The sequence below is a fragment of the Passer domesticus genome, chromosome 1 (genome assembly GCF_036417665.1).
Source record: "Passer domesticus isolate bPasDom1 chromosome 1, bPasDom1.hap1, whole genome shotgun sequence".
Taxonomy (NCBI): Eukaryota; Metazoa; Chordata; class Aves; order Passeriformes; family Passeridae; genus Passer; species Passer domesticus.
The window spans coordinates 86,116,170-86,134,807 of NC_087474.1; the positions used below are offsets into that span (position 1 = coordinate 86,116,170).

Here is an 18,638-nt window from a genome sequence, read left to right on the forward strand (position 1 = left end):
GCTGAAGATGAGTTTTTCTTGTCACGTCTTCTAAATATCAGCAGAAAAATAAAGGAGGATCTGCTCCTCAAATCCCTTAGTGACACATAGAAGTCCTTCTACTAATCTTACTTGGTGGAAGCTGACTGAAGCTGGGCTCCAATTATTTGGCAAAAGATGGCAAATTCTTATAAAACGGTAACACTTGCTCTTTGTGATACATGTTAGACAGTCAACACAGAGGTAAAATCCAGTATTGCAGGTTCTTTATGTAGGAACTTGGATTCTGTTTCATTGCTAAATCTTGAATTGAAGTTATAAAAATTTTGGACCAAATAAAAAATAAAGGCTAGATTATCAAATGCAAGGGGTTGTTGATGCCCTTTCTTCCAAGAATGTTATATTTACTTGAAGGTGGAAAAATATAATTCTATTGCATGGCATTTTATTTCAGTACAACTTTTTAAAAAGAGTCAAACTTGATTCCCAAAAGTCTTGCCATATACTCAGAAAGTGATGATGAAAGCTCTGTTTTCTAATTCAATATTTATTTAAAAATAACTATATTATTTTACCTTGGTATCAGAGTGAATCTTTCTTTTATAAAGAGAAACCCAGGTCCTGAATGAATAATGTAGAAAAAACCCTGTATTTAGAAAGCATCTGCATATTGAATGTCACAGTAACAATGATAGAAACTTTAAGTCAGACAAATTTCTATCAATATTTCATTAGGCAATGCTGGCAAGGGATTAAGCCTAAAATCTTCAAATATGTGCAGGAGAATTAGATGCTCATATTCTGTTATAATCAGCTGCACATTAATTCTCCTGCTGTTCTTCACATGGATGATCAGCAGCTTCATTGTAGGAACAGGAATTGACTCATCTCACAGATCTCACTTCATGAAAGCAAGCTAAGTCATCCATATTTGTTCTCCAAAACATAGTATTATTTTAAGTTCCTATTCCAACAGGATGTGATCTAGAACACGGTAAAATTGACATGAATGTAGCAAAGGATATATTTTCTGCTTCACCTCCAACTGGGGTGTCAATTCAAAAATCAGACTCTACATATTTTTATTCCAATGTTTCCAGCAAATGTTAGATTAATCTTAATGTTTGTGTAAATGAAGTGACCTTACCAACCAAAAAAACAACCAACCAACCAACCAACCAACCAACCAACCAACCAACCAACCAATCAAATAAAAATCAAGGAAAAATGTACTCAACCAAACTGACACACTGAGAACACTCTTAGTAGTGTAGTAATTGAATTTCTGTTAATTATTCTGGAAGAGAAAGTAAAATTAAAAAATAAATGGAAACCAAACATAATTAAGTACAATGCAACAGGCCTTCTCTCACAACTACTTGTTCTCCCTTTGGGCTTTTGAGATCATTTCTGAATACTTCCAGCCAAAGCATTTTTAATGTGGGAAGGGTAAAGGGAGGGAATATTGGAAGTGGGTAGGGGAAGAGAAGAAAGGGGTGTTTGTTCAGGGTAAATTTTAGAATACTAAAACTCCAAGATTTATCGAGGGATATGACAGAGAGGCACCAAGCAGCATTTCCTCATGGCCCCCACCAAGTGAAATTGTGTTAGGCTTTAAGCATTCAACACTAGTATGGACTGTGAACGGCCATGGTACTGCCCCAAACCCTGCTTTGTCTCAGAAGTACCTTTTTCATCAGAAAAAAAGTTATTTATGCATACCCACTCAAGTGAAAATACCTGTGTACACATACAGTTGTATATATCTCTTAGCCAAAATATGCATTCAAACCAGCCATGTGCTGACTGTGAAGTGAGCAGTCTGGATATGAAAGAGATGAAGTTTCCTGAAGTATTTCTCAGTAATGCGGCAAAGAGGATGATAATTATAATTGCATGGACCAGACCTGTGTTGGATGCAGGGCTGATTGGGTCTAAGTGGCCGAGTGTTAGCAGTGGGGGCTGCAGTGCTGAGCCCTGTGAAGAGTGACAGGACACAGACAGTTCCAGCAGCCCTATTGCAGGGGGATTCAATAACTAACAACTCCAATATTTATGCTCAAAGAATTCAAGAAAATTATAGGTGTTTAGGACACCTATCTCCATACAACTCCCTTGCAGCTCTGCAGCAAGATAAACATTTGCAATTGCAAAATGGAGGTGCAGGTACTATGTTCCTTACCATTCAGTCTTGTTTTGGGAGGTTCTGAATCTCCATGAGACTGCTGAACACATTAAATTTGGTTAACCCTGGCTGATTCCAAAACAGCCTGCTTTTGACGTTCCAAATGCAAGTGCATCTAGTCAGATAACCAATACAAATGTTTCCAAACACAATGTAGAATTCAGGAGATGTGCTTATCTCCACTTTTATCTTTACTGCCTAGCAGACAGGAGGTCTAGTGATAGATTTTTAAAATAGAAGATGCCAAAAAAAATTAAAACCAAAAAAGATAATAAAACTATAGATAGACAATATTCTTTTAATGAAGTAAGCTTACTTTCTTCTGATTCAAATTTAATTTAAATAAACAGAAGTCTTGTAATTGAGGAGTGAAAATCAAAATGTTTTGGAGGCAAAGCAAAATAAGACTTTCCAAGAGAAAGAAAACAAATATTAAAGCTTCTCATAGTGTTCATTTAGAAGAAGTTCATATGAACTTTAAAGCACACACACATTTAAAAAAAAAATACTATTTGTGAATTTGCATCTATCAAATGACATACTCCCTATGTAGTATAAACTGTCAGTATCTCAATGAAAAATTCATAAGGAAAATAATTTTGCTAGAACTTGGCTTGAAAAATTAATTTGTTTCAAGATGGAAGATCTTGCACTTTTTTCTTCACCATCCTAATAGATACCTCGTATTGAAATCCAAGGTCAAAACAAATAAAGATTCAGAAAATGCAAAGAACTCAAATTATAAATATATGTAATTAAATGTACTACTAAGAGTAGTTGTACTGAAGTTCTTTAACTGTACTTGCAGCTAAGTGAATGTAAACTGAATAAAAGAGTATGGAGGAAAGAGGCATGTGTCTTTATTTCTACCCGTAACATGAAAAAATTATACTTGCTCTAATCTTCCATTTTCCAGTGTTCTCTTACACATAAGAGATTAAGATAAAAATACAACAGGTCAATATAATTGATCTATAAATAAGGTGTTTAATACTAGCTTTATTTCTTAGAGGCACAACATAAAATAAATTCCTATGCATCTTAGCACACTTTAACAAACATTCCACACACACACACAAAAAAAAAAACTAGAAAATTTTAAAATTAATTGCACTGCCCTGTGTTGCAGAAGCATGAAAAACTGAATGAATAAAGTTTTTGTAGTGGGTCTGTCTAGATCTTTTTATAACTAGTCCTCTCTAAAGGCATAAAGAAAAGGTTTTCAATTCCAAAAGTCAAGTTTTACTGGAACATAAATTTGGATAGCTACTTTCTTAAGTGGAAAACTTGCTAAATAAGAAAAGTAAAAGATGAATGGAAAATGACCATTGAGTCACAACAAACCAGCCTGTCTATCTAATCCCTGTTTTCTCATTATTTTGTTGTATTGTTAAATTGTGATTGTGAACCAGCATAGCATTATCTGCTGCTTCTCTCCAGACCATGTAAGTTGCAGTTGTTTGAACAGAGTGCTGTTGGTATACAGGATAGGGAATGCATGAAAGTTGCATTCTGTCACATTCAAAATTTTTAATTATACTTACTTAGCAAAGTTAGACACAAAACCCCAAAAGCTACTAAACTTGACAAATCATGACTAAAATTGAATAAGGACTGACGTTACATGACAATCGAATCTCAGAAATGAAAAAGGAGCATGCAGCTCTGGGCAAAATAGTCAGACAGCTGATGTCCATTGAACCTTCAGCATGACTGACTGGTTTCAATGTCAACACAAATTTCTTTCTAGAGTATTTCATCTGACACTCCAAAATTGTTTGAAGCAGAGATGGAATGTGGGACTGCTTACCCACTTGATGGTGACTAATAGGCAATATGGGGGGAAAAGCCCCCCTGTTCTCATTTGAATGTCTAATGATGGATGTTTGGGCTTAGATTTCATTATCCTGCTGAGAACCATGCATGCAATACTTCAGCATTAAAAAAAAAGTTCATGTGATTAGGCTCTGCACTCAACAAAAAATTCTTCTGTTTCCCATTACAGAGACTGCATGACATATTAAGCTAATTTCAGCTTCATCTGATTCCTTCATTGTTTCATAACTCACTAATATTCTCTGTCATTCACTGCTTTTATAATGCCATCAAATCAGATTAGACCATAGGGAAGAGTGAAGAAAACTAGATAGAGTATGCTTGCATTTATTTTCCAAGACTGAGTGCAGGAGTAGCTGTTCTTTTCAATTTTTTTTTTTTCTTGGTATTAAGTTACTCATTGCTAATGTAGAAATTTGGTCTTCACAGAATTTGTATAAAGTTGGATGAATGCAGTCTATTAATTCCACAATTTGTGATTCTGGCAGTGTTCTCCTTCAAGTCCGGCCAAGTACCGTAAAAGAGTTTTCACTAAAATTAATAGTGCATTCAATTAGTTCTAAGCAACAGTTATGCAATAAATTATTGGAGTGCAGTGACCCTTCTAGCCTACACTACCAACAACGTGAAATGAAATTCTGGTCACAAGTATCTCATGAGATACGAGATACACAAGTTGCCTGAACTTCTTTTTGCAATTCCTAAAACAGTAAAAATAATACTGATGTTCAGCCTAGACTGTCCAGTCAATATCTGGATGATGGATTTTTTCAAGCAAGACTTTCTGATTAGGTAATTTTTTCCTGCAAGTTCTTTACTAAAATGTTTACTCTCACAGCTATTTATTTTCACTTTTACTTATTTCCAAATATTTCACTACTAAGTAAGTACATTGATTGAATAATTTTTTTAGCAGACTATTTTATTAATCTGTGTAGTTCTTGAACAAATATTGATCAATATAAACAATCAACATTCCTTGCACTCCTGTATTACTGAGGTAATGAACTGCAGATTCTGTAACTTGTGTCACAGTGTCACACCTGTAGGGCATCTGTTGAAATTGATGTTTCCACCACTGCCACCCCTCTTCACATACCCCAGGCACAGCCCTCAGATTATTTCCTTCTTGCATATACATGACGTCTGTTAAACCTTTAATAGAAAGCTTTGATTCTATTAAACCTGTAAGGGCAGGGATAATTTGCCCTGCCATTACAGCTGTGCATTTCCATGGCTTTCCTGCAATTACACTTTCACATAATTTTATTTTGCTTTGAGTATTTCTACAGTGTTTACTGTTACCAATCTTTCACTGTGAGTGGGGGCATTTTTGTTTTTTTTTGTTTGGTTTGGCTTTTTTCTCTTCATTAAGTCCTCAGAATTCTTGGTGGAGTTGGTGGAAGAAAGGATCTAGGTGTAAGTTGACATAGGTACCATTTGGTCTAAAAAACACTTGTAAGAAGGAATTCAAATCATCAGTCTAAAACCTGACATGTTAAATGTATCCCAAATGTGCCACTCTTAGGTAGCTATAATAACATGCTCTCATTCTTGGTTTTCCTATTCTTGTTTAATAGTAAAGCAAATAAAGCCAGGGAGACTGACTTCACATCTTAATGTTTATTCTAACTCACAGCACACTTATCTAAAATCCTGTGATTCACATTCTTGCTCCAAATAATTTATTTAATGAAACACATCAGTGTCATCAAGTGTGAGCAAAACCATCAGAGCCCAGAGTATTGTATAACATGCACTAAATATTTTTTTCACCTCCACTGATCACTCTATTTCATTGGAAGGACTGATGTTATTCCCAGTTGGTCTCCACTCCAACATTCCACTTGGTCAGCTATAAGACTGGGTTGCTCAATGCCTTAGTCAGTCAGACTACAGTCTACACAGTGTGCATGGGCAGCCTCTTCCACTGTGTGACTATTCTCACAGTGAGAATGCCATATATCCAACCCAAACTTCCTTCACCCATGTTTCCTGTAAATCTATCCATCACTCCACTTGTCAGCCTGGAAGCACACAGAGACAAACCATTTTCTTCCAGACTGAATGCAATCTGTCTGCCATCAATCTGAAGTCAGTCTTCTCTACAGGATGGCTCCACTTGGATTTTAATTTCAGCACACAAGATTACTATAATTACTAGAAATCTGAACTTTCTGATTGAGAACTAACTCCATAACTGCCAGTCATTCACACAACCTTGACAAAAAGCAGAATAAGAGCACAGTACAAGATGCTGACTGTCTTTGGCTGCACCTAAATGGCATGACTCTATGTCTGAATACCTAGGTCAGCAAAACTATACTGTAGTATTTTTTAATGAGTTGTACATTTGTGCAGCACCTCAGCCCCCTTAGTAAGTCTACCACAAAACTAAGTCCAATATGAAGAAAAATATCAGAAATCATACAAAACATTTATATATTTTTTTAAAGAAATTATTTTTAAACTAGGCAAGACTAAAGATAGAATAAATAATGAATTGCAGAGTCATTCAGGCTGGAGAAGCCTCAGGAGGTCTCTAATCCAACTAAAGCTCTGAGGTCAGACCAGGTTGCTCAGGGCTTTATAAAGTCTGGTCTTGAAAACCTCCAGGACAGACATTCTGCATCATCTCTGGGAAGCCTATTCCAACATTTGTCTGTCTTCTTGTCATGCCTACTCCTCCCAGTCCTTAAACTGGATCTTCTGTCTCTTTCAATTTATGTCTATTATCTCATGTGGTCCTGTCACGCATGTATCTAAAGAGCCTGACTGCATCTTCTCCAGTCCTCCACAAGGACTAGAAGACTCCTATTATATTGCCTTTGCAGCCCACTTCCCCTTTTACTCTCTAGGCTAAATAATCTCAGCTCCCTGAGCCTTTTCTGGTGGGTCACGTTCCAAAGAGAAGTCACAATTAACTTCAGCAGTAGGACATAGATCTGAACAAGAAATATGCAAAATTTCAGGTCCTCTTGCTGTAGTCTGTTTAAAGTTTAGTACCTTTTTTTCCACATAATTATTCAGTTTTTTTCTGTAGCTGTCTAAATGGTCCTGCAGGCCATTTAGACAGCTACAGAAAAAAACTGAAGAATTATGTGGAAAAAAAGGTACTAATGGCCTAATTATCCACTTCCTTTGAATAGTGATGGATAAATTTTCAGAGAATTTCCTAACTTGGTATAAGCTTCCAATTCAATAATTAACCTGCTTAATAGAATTGCAAATATATTTTACATAGCTTCCAGCTTTAGTACTGGCTTTAGTGAACTTCAGTTTTCAGATGCTTACCCTGAAAACACAGAGGTGTAGTTCCAAGATGGAGTTCTCATAATTTATGTTTACCTCTTCTTGTAATTATGCGGTTTTCAAACTAGTTTTCTAATAAGTCTAAAAAAGCATTGGGCCTGCCTCTGATGCATTTGGAGATGGAATTGCTGGGTGAGGAACAGAAGGAAGAGACAGGGAACCCAGAGCCTTAAAATATGGAATGTTTATTTTGCTTAGAGTGGAAAGCCAGTTTAAGAACAAATTTCCATCCAAAGATAACATTCTCTGATAAAGTGGAAAATTGAGATTATAAAATATAGTTGTATAGACAGCATAAAGCATTGTTTGTTATATGTAATCTAAAGCGATTATTGATAGATTTACGGCATAACTGCCATTAAAAATAAGAATATTATGCTTGAGTCCAATCTGTATCATCAAATTATTATGTTGTAGTAAATGACTGAAAATTGAAGTGTGCTAGAAGAAAGTTATTCTTTGCAAGGAGAGAAGTTAAATACTAAAAGAGGTGCCCAGAGAGGCTGAGGCATCTTCATCCATGAAGATTTCACAAAAAGAAAATAAAAATTAATTAGACAAGACTAGGAGCAGCCTACAGTGAGGTTGAAATTAGTCCTGTTTGTAGTATGATGGTGAGTTGATCTTGGCTGGCTACCAGTCCTTCACTCTCTCTTTTTCATGCCCTCTCCTGAACAGGACAGGGTAGAAAATAATAAAAAGTTTATTTAGGTCAAAATAAAGACAGGGGAATCACTCATCAATTCTCATCATAGGCAAACCAACTTGACCTAAGGAAAATTATTTTGATTAGTTACCAATTAAAATAGGGTAGGTTGGTGAACAAAGAAAAAAGACTCTAAGACAACTTCCTGCATCCCAGCCTTCTTCCCAGGCACAACTTCAGTCCCTATATAACTCCCCTCCCACCCCAAACCCCACCCAAAGCTACACGGAGGGGAAAGGAATGAGTGAGTGCAGTCAGTCCACTACAGCTCCTCTCTGCCTCTCCTTGCTCCTCACATTTTTCCCTGCTCTAGCCTGGCGCCTTCCCAGGGGCTGAAAAGAATCACCTGCCCCAGCATCTCCCCTTTTCTCACCACCTCAAGAGAGATGAGCAGGACCTGATGGCATCCAGAGGTGCCTTCCAATCTAATGTATCCTGCTGTTCTGTGATCAATCACACTGTTTAAAGCAGCTGCTAAAATATATGACAGCAGAATTAATTATCTAATTATTAAAAGCTCATTTAGTTTGATTTTATGAAAAATTTAATGTGGGTACAGTCAGTTTTGCTTTTTATCAGCTTGTGAACTGCACATCTATTTAAAATACTTCTTTTCTCGGAGGGATTGCTACTTTAAATTGGAACTTAGTTTAAGATAAATAATAACAGTCTCTCATGCTTTGAAAACAAATAAATCTTGCAAAGTAAAAATATTTGTGTTTTATTTCTGACTAGGAATCCTTATGGAAGATAAACTGGAAGGCTCAAAGTACCTGCACCAAAGGTCCCTAAAGCATTTTAGGAACTGTCGTAATTGCATGATCCAGCTAGCTATTAACATTACTGACATTCACTGTCTAAAACATGAAAGCTATTATGAGTACACTATAGCTGCTCCAGACATCATAGCAGGTAATAAAGGGGAATATTTTTCAATTTAAAAATAAAGTATAATATAGACAGAGTCTTGCAATAATAGCTCTTTGCACTGAATAGGAAGAAGGATAGCTGAGCTGCTTTGTTTTGATTGTTCCCAGATCACATAATCTCTAAATTCCAACTTTAAATTCTTTTCTTTTTAACATTAAATCTTAATTGCAGAACAAAAAGAGATAGAAAAGACAGTAACAAATTTCCAGAAACAAACTCTACATCAAAATTTACATATAGCTAGGAGTTATCTTTGGTCCTAACATAATCTTAGCCCTATATGTCTGATATTGAACATCACTCTATAAATACATGTATTTCTACATGCCTCTTCAAACACTGACACTGGAATTCAGCCCTAATAAATCATTCACAAACAACTGTGACTTCTGAAATGATTGTAGAAGCTGAAGGCTGCAATGTAGCATAGAGAAGATGTTGTCATGCAGAGAAATATGCTATCTTCTTATTGTGTTAGTGTTGCATGAGATTGTTTCTTTATTCCAGACAGGAGGACTAGCACAATGAGCATTTTGCCCACATCACTGGGTGACTCCAACCTTACCTGCTTACAAGCCACAGGTCAAACTTTTCTGAAGTGAAAAAATACCTATAAACTCAATAGTAGATTTTTTTTTTAATTAAACAGTGGTATATGTACAGCAACTTTGAAAAAATCAGTCTTCATTAGAAGATCTAGAAGAGTTGTTGTATAAAGGCTCTTGAAGAAGTGTTTCAGTTTATCCCCACAAGCAGTTTGAGTTTGGGAGGCAGAATGACAGGTTCCACAAGCTCAGGCTCACTGCCACCTGTTACCATTCTAGAAACACACAGACCACAGAAGCCCTGCAGCCCTTGTTATTGGGTGCTGCAGGAACCCTAACTAAGAAGCATTCCTTATTTGAACTGGTTGGTAAAAGTATTTTTATGGTAACAGAGTTCTGTTTTCTGAATGCAAAGAAGTGAAAGAGAGACACCTGTGACAGATGCAATATTAGCTATAAGCGTTATATGAATGCAACATTCTTTAACTCACAGCTTGATGCAAAGAGCATCTTGCATCTTTGGGACAGCTTGCACTGCTTCCTTCTCAAGGATGTAGGGAACCACTCTGAAGCTCAGGCAAGTAGCAAGTTCTGCTGCAAGTGTGTGCTCAACAATTAACAGAATTGGGATGCTGCAGTATAGTTCTCTGAAGCTGATGTTTAAAAATGTGAATTCTGTAGCATTTTCCTCTTCCTTCTCTATTTAAGACTAAATTTCCAAAAAGCCACTAAACTAACATGCCATGAGTGTACAAAATGCACTTATACACTAGAAGATGCAAACAAGATCTTCCAAAATAATCTTTTTTCTCACCATGATTCTCAGTCTTTGCTTTTCCTCCACAGACAAACACTGTGTGCTTAGAATGTTCTTAGTATTCTGTTATTGCAAGCTAACTCACCATATCTACCAAGGTGTTAAAAAATATTGAGTATCTATAATTTCCAACAAAATATTCCCAGATCCATTGCCATTTTAATTTGTAGTACCATGCAATTAATTTTTTGGTTGACTAAAAGTTCTGAAGAATTTTTATTCTCTTCACACAAAATGACCATTTTTAATTTACTTATCAAACCCATAGATTCTCCACTGAGTTAGCTTGTGCAATGTAGTTGCTAGGAAACCAAAGTAATTTTTCCTATCTTACTTCAGCAAAGGAAGCTATAAGTTTACCAGCCTGAACCTTGCTGAAGCTTTTCTCTTTTAATTAAGTCTCTAACATTTATAATCCCTTGTCACTCATATCTCTCCACACTCCTTTTTTCATTAGAGTTTCATGGAGGTGGGAACAGATGTAGCAGTTCTCAGTGCATGTGGTTTAAGCACAAGCCAGTAAAAAAATTACCTGGATTCATGACTTAGGAGGGAACAGTGTAAACATATAGAACTCTTCAACAGTTTTCTATTTGATGAAAAAACACATCATAAGTCTGTAAAGTCAGCTTCAAAAGTCAAACATGGAATAGTTATCAGTTTTAGTGTTCAAGTTCTTCTAGACTGATAGAATGCTAAACAAACCCATAATGGCTAATAGTTACTGTAAGTACTATTTTACCTCCCCCCCCCCGCTAATTATTTAATATTAAAATTGGACACATTCCATATTTATAAGTTTCTAATTGAGTGATCTCACCTAATTTTTTTCATGAGATGGTGTTGTTCCTATCAGAAGTGAAGTGTTTTCATCCAGACATGTGCCCAATGCAGTAATCATGAATATAGTTTTAAAAACACAAGATTTAACATATTCAGTGAGTCATAAATTATATATAACTTTTTCAAACTGGAAGAGGAAGATGGGTCAGACAAGCATATGACTATATTCCGTTTAAGATTAGTGCAGTTAAAAAGCAAGATAAGAACTGGCAAATAATAATGGTTGTTCCCAAAATGATGAGAAGAAATCATTATAGGAAAGGTAAGACAGTATTGGCACTAAAAAATCTTGCTTTGGTGAATAATAGCACTGTTTCAAAGGGTTCTTCAGTTCCTTTATTATTTTTCAGCAGAATGATAGATTTGCATACTGATTCAGTGTTTTCTAGACACCCGAGTTCTGCAGTAACTGCTATAGCAGACTGAGCTTCAAGAAGAGCCCCCAGAAAACACGTTTTTGTGAAAATAACAGATTCCCTAACTGATGAACATTAAATATTGGGGAGAAAAAAAGAAAAAAAGAAAAAAAGTGTAGTCTTTATTATCTCCACAGCAATTTTCAACTTCAGCAACTAAAGCTGGAAACAGCTCATCTTCCAGAATAGCTGACAAAAAACCAAATTCCAACTAGACTCCAAATAAAATTTTCGTTCCCATTCCACACTAGTTTTTTTAAATCCAAGATTATCTTATTACAAATCTCAAAACATTGAGAGCTACAGTGATAACTAGAGCTCAGTAGGATTTAAGCAAGGTTTCACAAGGATTTCAGTAAAGGAAGAACTTAATCATTAATATGCTACTTCTAAAGAAAGATTTTTAGCATGAAAAAGAATATACAGCTCTACCATTAAAAGATATGTCACTAGTTATTTGAAGATCTTTGAAGAACTAGTTTGGTGTGTGACAAAAACAAGGGTAAGAGAAAGCAGTACCTGCTAAAGGATCTAATATAGCAGCTTTGGTGGCTATGATGTCCAAAAAGTGTATGTCAGAGGCAAGAGGAATCTAGGACCATTACAAAGATAATGAATCTTAGCAGGCAGTAGTTTAGAGTACCAAATGATTCATTACTTTGACTCAGTTTCTGCTCTTTATGTAGAATAAAATAATTAGGACTCTCTACTGGGAGACAGAACAACACGACTTTTTCCATACATGGCATACAAATCCAATCACACCAAAATAAGACCTCCAATATTGCTCTGAACCGTTCTCCAAAAACTAAGCCAGAATAGACCGCTATAAAAAAGGACACTGCTGGAACACAGAACTTTACTGTCCTGTCTGCTATGCCAAAATGCGTAGATGAACATCTGCTACCTTTATACTAGCAAGGCATTTCGTACCTTTTTGGGAAAAAACTCACTGAAACAACCACCAAACAAAACCAAACATAGGCAGCTTAATCTGTGATGCTGTGAGCTGCAAGAACATTAGACACTGAGCTTGCCGTTTTCTACAGTAAATATATGAGCAATGCTTTGATACTGAGATAGATGGTTTTAGAAACTTTAAGACACACATCATCATGAAAAGCATCTTAAATGTTAAGATACTTTTTTTTCCTGACCTACGTATAGCATGGCAAGCTGCAAGTAACTATAGCAACACTGCAACCACAGAAGCTACCTTGGATTTTTCATTTTCATTACACATTTTCATTACAGCCTTGCACAGTATTGGTGTATTGGTACAGGATGTGTACCCCATTTCTGCTCATTCAGTTGAGTCCACCTTTTTAAAACACTGAAATGCATCTTCCTTCTTTTAGCCAGCACAAATACAGTGAAAGCTAAAGCATGACTCAAAAAGAAGAAAAGGGAATTTTTTGAGGTCACCTTCAGGCCTTCATGTTTATTCAGCCAATTGCCCTGATTTCCAGCTATGTATAAACATGTCTGTATTTTAGTATGGGTCAGACTCATGGCACAAATAAATAGTCAGACACAATATTCGTACATCTGAAAATTTCAATAATTATTCAGTGGGTCAGATCTTACTCTAAATGACTGAAAACTGAAAGTCTGAACTGCAAAAGGGAAGGAAAACTAGACTTCCATTTAGGTTTGCTTCAAATGCCCTGGAGCTATTATATGATGCCAGGTAAAAACAGGTAGAATTTCCAAACAGCCTGTGCTGCTATGAAGCCTTCAGATAACATTGTCCCTGCAGCTTCTATGCTAAAAACGGTGAAGGGAGGGATACCCACAGTGCTGGCAAAGGTACTTTGTGAGAAAAGAAGGGGAGCAGCAGAAGCAGAAACCTTTTCAGAGTAGTAGCAGCCTAGCAGAGCCCTTGATCAGAAGGGCAAAGCCAGGAGAGATGTGCCCAGCTGCACCCAGCTGCCTGCTAAAGCCATCAGTGTCATTCCTTGTTCCTTTGATGTCTGCAGGCAATCAAAATGCCACATGTAGTTTGGCAAAAGGAGAGCTTCTTAGTCTCCATTCCCACTCAGCTCCCCTGTGCTAGAATGACCCTAATATGGCTACAAACACTGCAAACACAAGACTTAATAAAATCAGAAGTTTAAAAAAATTGTAGCAGGAAAAAAGTGGCCAGGACATTACAAGGAGTTCATAACACAGACATCTAGGAAAGGCTGCATTTATTTTTTTTTTTCTTGGACACATTTCTCTTCTACAATCCCTTTAGATATTTTACAGTAATATCTTGCATAGAAAAATAACAGAAACAAAATTTGCATTTAAGACAACTGAAAGTATCCAGCTACTGATCTGCCATTTTTTAGAAAGACAGTTGTCTGAAACACCTTCTTTTTTTCCCTACTATTTGTAGTAAGAAGAGAAAACAGATGTGAACAAGGAATTAATCTTACAGTGTACTATACAAAAATTATAAAAGAGGTTTTGGCAGTTGTTGGAACACATTGGGCCATTTACAACTGCAGGAAAATGTTAAACAATAAAGGTAAAGAACAAAATTCGAGAGGCACATAATTGCCTATTTTAAGGCAGGGTATACCTAATGATTAAAAAGCATGATTAAAATATGGACAAACTATTTGCCATAAATAATATCACTAACAAATTAGTTTTTACCCCTTCATAGTTTGACCTACCAAATTAGCCACATTTTCTAATGAGATCATCTGCAGCAAGCACAACAGTGACTTTATTTCATAATTTTTTTTTTTTTTGTAAGCAGGATTTTTCCATTAATTTAGTCTCTTGGGTTTCTGGGGAAAAAAACCACAACAACCCAACGCCATCAAAAAACAACCACACCAGCAAAACTGATGCCCTAAGTTTTAGCTTTTATATTTTTCAGATCCTGTACTGGAGTAGTGAATAAGTCTGAACACCATATAGAGTGATAGTAAGTTCTGTTCACATTTGGTCAGATGAAACAATCCTTCCAAGCCTGAGAACCAAGGTCAACATCACAACCTCACGCCCCAAAAAGTACAATTCACAAAAGATGTGAATTGGGGAGGCACAAGATGGGAATGTGACTTCCTTACCTGGAGCTGTAACAGGACAATTAACCCCTGATATACAAATAGACCAAACTCATATCTGTCTGAAAAACTCATGACTGTGGTCCATTTGGGTTTGCCTCTGCAAGGCTCCTGCATTGCCCAAGGTGTACCTGTTAAAAAGTTATTTAATAAATACCTGCTTTAATCTCTAACTCTGTCTAGCCTCTGTTCCACGTAGCCAGTCCAAGGCATCAAAACCAACCAAACACACACAGACCTAAAAAACAAAAAAAAAGAAAAGAAAAAAAGAAAAAAAAAGTGTACAATCACCCATATAGAAATCTCTGTCTGTAAATTTAAACCCTGAAAAAAATTACATAATTCTTAAGTCTTGATTTTCCCTGGAAGATACTGACTCAAGTGGCGTTAGAAATATATCAAGCTGAGTTTTATTAAACAAAATGGAAAATTTAGGAATACAATGCCTTGATAAAGAAAACAAGCCAAACAATTTGTATTCCTGAAATAACTAACACAGGGCAGATTTTGGCAGCAAGGACATCACTCATATTTTAAAATTTATCTGAAGTTGTTTTAAAAATAACTGGTCTGTCAACTTGAGTCAATCATTTTATTTTTTAAACCCTTTAATACTCTCTAGCATTTCTCTTCAAGGAATGTTTCCGGTGTGCTGTCATGTCATATTAGGGACTTGATATGGAGATTGTATATATAGGTGAAATCATTAAATTCGATCTTTATCCCAAGAGAGAGTAGAGCAAATATGAAGTTGGATTCAAACTCTTACATAAATTTTACAATTCTGCAATATATTGTTATATGATATTTTGTTGCTTTCAACAAAAAATCTTGGTGATGACGGCTTTCAGTGCAAAAAGTTACCTTTTTTTGTGTCAATGTGAAATTTACCACTGTTATAACATACTTAAATGAGACACCTTATTGAACATCTCTGAACATGACCTGAATATTTGTAGTATTCATTTTGTCTCTTTTTTAAAGCCATACTAGAAGTAGGGCTTTCTCAGAACCTCCCATAGCTACTCCTTAGCTTGCCTAGAATAAACTGAACAGAGATTTTGAGTAAATCATGAGGTATCTAGTTTTATTTCTTTGTATCATCTTTCATTCCTCTGGAATTTGGGAGGTCAGGATTATTTCCTGTTCACATTTTCTTTTCTCATCTTCCACATAATTTTGGAAAGAAGAAATATGACATTTTCTAGGTCATATACCTAGTTATCTTTTTCACTAGTTCAGATCTAGGTTAAGATTTCCTCCTGAAGAAAACCACTTTTCTATTTCTTTCCATTACCCAATCTACTAATTTTGTGATACTCATTTTCCCAAGTAGCAAGTTGTAGGAAGAGCCAGAACTTTGCTTTTTGTTGAGATTCCAGAATTTCTGGAATAGCACCATCATTCTCACAATCAACTACAGTGCATAGCATAAAAGCTGAAGGAGATGCTTCCAGCTTTTTCTCTCTTTTCCAAAGATCTTAGGTCTGAAGGAACAATTTTATTTTCTGCTGAGACGCACTAACTATGCTTTACACCTATTGACACATCATTCTCACTCAGGGAGGAGGGAATGTGGTATCCTTTGTCTTTAGTCTTCACCACAATCACTTTGTGTGCAGAAAAGAAGGGGTGTGCAAAGAAATGTTGAAGGTAGGACAGGAGATGTATAATTACAGCCTGCAAAGATATCTCCAATATTTTCCACTGTGACTGAATCAAGGCTAGGAATTCAGGATGTAGAAAGACCTGCTTCATCTTCTGAAACAAAGATTATGCAAACTAATGCTCAATATTAGGTAATGAATGTTTCATCTAAACATCTTTACACATACACACACAGATGATCCAAGAAAGTGTATAGACTTACAAGGAAGAGGGAACATTGGTCTTTTTAAACAAATTATTGAGGATCAACGTGTAGTTGTTCTTTATTTCTGTTAGTAACATGTCATAGCAAATACTATGAAGTATAACCCTCCCTGCTAGTCCAAAGTCTCATATGTAAAATATTTATCAGGAACACATGCCTGGGCAATAGACTGGACTGTGAACTCCATAAGCATTCTCTAAGAAGCTAAGTGATCTCAAATTAAACAATTCAGTTTGATACCACTCTCAGTTTGAATGCCTTATTTGAAATCTTTGCAATTTAATCATTCATTAAAAGGAAGAAATTAAGCCCTGCTAGGTTAAAGAAATAGAACATTCAGGTGTGAAGTTTAAAGTAATAGGGAAGATCAATTGGCTTGCTTAGACTAAGCTACATTTGGTGTCAAATTTTTCAACTTTTAAAAATTATTTTCAAATAAGAAGATACAGTTGTGTTCAGAATTACTCTGCTTGCTTTATGTATATATATATATACTGAGCAAAGTAAATCTCATATAACTGTTTCTGAAATGTTAATGTGTGTATTTCTATATATGGGTGCCTTTATTTTCATCTCTTAGCAAATGATATGAGGAATAAGACACCAGTTCTTCACAGACATTGAAACTTATGTATATAGTATTATGACTGTGAAAAAAAAATCCGTGAGTTATAACAATGATCTTTATTGACCAGCTCATTTCCTGCTAACTTATTATACAGTATTAACAAAGCCATGTATGTAGACAAAACAAAGCAGAGTAAACCTGCCCTTACAGCAGAACAGTGCTGCTGCTATCTACAATTTCATACATCAGGAGATAACTTACCTCAGTTGAGCCACCAGACCAACACAGGAGTGGCTAAGAAAAGCTTCGCTTGAAGTTGATAATAATGAGATATCAGATGACAACCCTGTTCTATTACCTGCTATCCAGCAATCCAAACTCATTCCAGTGCCACTTTGCATTCCACCTTCTGTGTCTTCAGCTCTTTTGCAAGACAAAACATCTCTGTCAATACACACCCTTACCCCACCAGTAAATAGGTGCTCTACCTTGTCTTCTGTGATCAGTTATTTAAAAATATGACTGGTTAAAATGATCCGGATTCAGCTGTGCCTGCTTTAACAAACCATTATTTCACATTTCTTTTTCAAAATGTTTTGTTTCCTATTAAGCAACAGGAACATAATTGCTGTATGCCCTTTCAAACAGGTCAGAGCTACCTTTGACTTTTCACTGAAAGGTTATCGTACAGAATAAGCCAAGAAAGTTCAATTACATAGACAAAAGAAAACCTTTTTAAGTTGCGTATATACATAACTAGATAAAAATCCACATATCAATTTTTGCACTTATAATTCGTTTATATAACTGTATATCTCAACAAAGATAGAAATCCCATTTTCACATTCAAAGCATTTCCTGTGTATATAGAACATTATCAGCTAGAAAAGGACTAAGTGCAAAACTACTTCTAAAGCAGAAAACCCTTGGATATCTGGTGGTAGAGACTCAAAAGGAGATTTCCTCATTTTAAGGAGGTAACAAAGAAAAGAAAATACTTTAAATACCTTTAATTCTCATCTGATTCAGTAATTGAGATTGGATTTGATTTCCTTAAAAATGATTGTTATACAAAGAGGTTCTTACTGCTGTAGTGAACATAAAATAAATATTTTAGAAAAATGGTTAACAGATCTTATTCTACAATTATCAGTTCTTTACTGATGTGTCTAAACTTTTTAACTGAGTTGCCTGGTCATTTCATAAGATCTACAAAATTAAAAAGCCAGATTGAGGAACACACAAAACTGCTAACTCTTCTAGGCTCTCCAGTTTGTCTGAGAAAGAATTTTAATTTTGAAATGTAAACAAAGTCCACCTCACAGAATGTTTTCGTAAACAGAAAGAACAAGGATTTAATTATATTAGAATCAGAGTCTAGATCTGAGCAGCCCATAGTTTCAAAGCTAGGTAAGTTTTCAAAACTATGTTACCAGACAAAAGGAGTTGAAAAAATAAGGTTTTGATAAAAATAACTTTTCATAAATGAAATTTCAAATGCTGAAATTAATTGCTTGGATTAGAGTGAAATAATTTCTTAACTTTTGTCTATTGAACATTTAA

At 35.6% G+C, this 18,638-nt stretch overlaps 1 long non-coding RNA gene across 1 annotated transcript in view; it reads right to left on the reverse strand.

Annotated features, from left to right (window-relative positions):
• The window catches only part of LOC135304952 (uncharacterized), a 119,607-nt gene that overhangs the window by 68,274 nt on the left and 32,695 nt on the right, over nucleotides 1–18,638 (reverse strand). The window contains exon 2 of the long non-coding RNA XR_010366204.1: nucleotides 14,792–14,872. This is a non-coding gene — a long non-coding RNA (uncharacterized LOC135304952). The remainder of the gene's footprint in view (nucleotides 1–14,791; nucleotides 14,873–18,638) is intronic.